This window comes from Haplochromis burtoni, unplaced genomic scaffold (genome assembly GCF_018398535.1).
Source record: "Haplochromis burtoni strain Fernald_Lab_line unplaced genomic scaffold, NCSU_Asbu1 Contig_1167, whole genome shotgun sequence".
Classification (NCBI taxonomy): Eukaryota; Metazoa; Chordata; class Actinopteri; order Cichliformes; family Cichlidae; genus Haplochromis; species Haplochromis burtoni.
In genome coordinates this window covers 65,333-66,676 of record NW_024583528.1, presented here as the reverse complement: position 1 = coordinate 66,676, position 1,344 = coordinate 65,333, and the positions used below count along the sequence as shown (strand labels likewise).

Here is a 1,344-nt window from a genome sequence, read left to right as displayed (position 1 = left end):
TTCACGAGTGCTTTAAATCCAATTGGAAAAAACTGGTGAAGGACTTTTACAGACTCACACTGAGCTGGAACCTGTGGTCAGAGGAGTTATCTTATTGTGAACACGATATCTCCTGAACAACTTCAAATAATAGGATCATGTTTAACACAGGTGTTCAAATGGACTCCGTGATCATAGACAAAAGCTGAGGTGAAGCCTTGCGGGCAGGTACAACCACCTCTGTTAGGTCCGCGTTAATCAAGTGTTTTCCTCATTTCTAGCCTCGGCATCATCCATATGGAGTTATTAGAAAGGGGCAAATTAGGTACGAAGACCCAAACAGTTTAAAGTCTGTAGACTGCTTATTTTGCCGTTCTAGGATAATAGTTAATACAAACGGTCTCTTTTGAAGCTGTAAGTGAACATTAGAGGCACTGCATTTTTTTACTGCTTCAGGATTGACTTGTTTTTACAGTCACAGAGGTTGAAAATGTACTTTTAGTTTACACAAATGCTAAATGTAAATTAATAAATACAATAAATAAATAAATAAAACACAATGATCACGTTCAAGATATCTCGGTGTACTTTTAGACATTTAAAAAGAAAAACCTGCCTGCACTGGATGAAAAAAAAAAAAGGTTTCCATGACATTTTCACACTTGTGATGTGTGGAACCAAAAACACCCTTTTTTCCTCTGACATTTTTTCAGGCTTTTTTTGGATCAACTGTGGTGTGTTCAGTTTTAAATATCCTGTTCTAACAGTGGGAAAAAAAGATTGATTCTTTTCTTTTCTGCAGCAGGATGTGCAGGCGAAGCTTGAAGAGGACGTCACTCTTCAGTGTCAGATTTTCACAGATGAAAGAATCTCAGTGGTAAAGTGGAGCAGAGCTGACCTGAACACAGACGGCTACGTCTACTTCTACAGGAACAAACGCTTCTATGAAAATTACCAACATCCATCTTTTCATGGCCGAGTGAAGCTGAGGCACCCGGAGATGAAGGATGGAGACGTGTCTGTGATCCTGAAGAAGGTCACATTTAATGACACTGGGATGTATGAGTGTCACGTAGCTGTGAGGAACCCTGTGAGCAGTAAAAGAGCTCACACTGAGATCAGTCTCTTCATCAACCTCACAGTCACAGGTGAGTTTGTCTACACGCCCTGAAAACTGCATCGCGCCCCAGTTTTTTGGGCCAGTTATAATTTTGTGCAGTTTTGACATAGTGGGTGGATGACTATGTGATGGGTGAAGTCATAGCATGCTGCTAACTCTGTGGATGATCAACAGCAAAACTCTGACAGCTGATGTTTTCTCTGCAGGTGAAACGGATAAAACCTTGTTGGAACAGCAGCTGAAGG

At 40.8% G+C, this 1,344-nt stretch overlaps 1 long non-coding RNA gene across 1 annotated transcript; it reads left to right on the top strand.

The window, feature by feature from the left end:
- The first annotated feature begins 6 nt into the window (after positions 1 to 6).
- On the top strand, positions 7 to 1,344 carry LOC121813128. The gene is made up of 2 exons (XR_006053529.1): positions 7 to 1,127; positions 1,306 to 1,344. It is a non-coding gene; the product is annotated as an uncharacterized LOC121813128 (long non-coding RNA).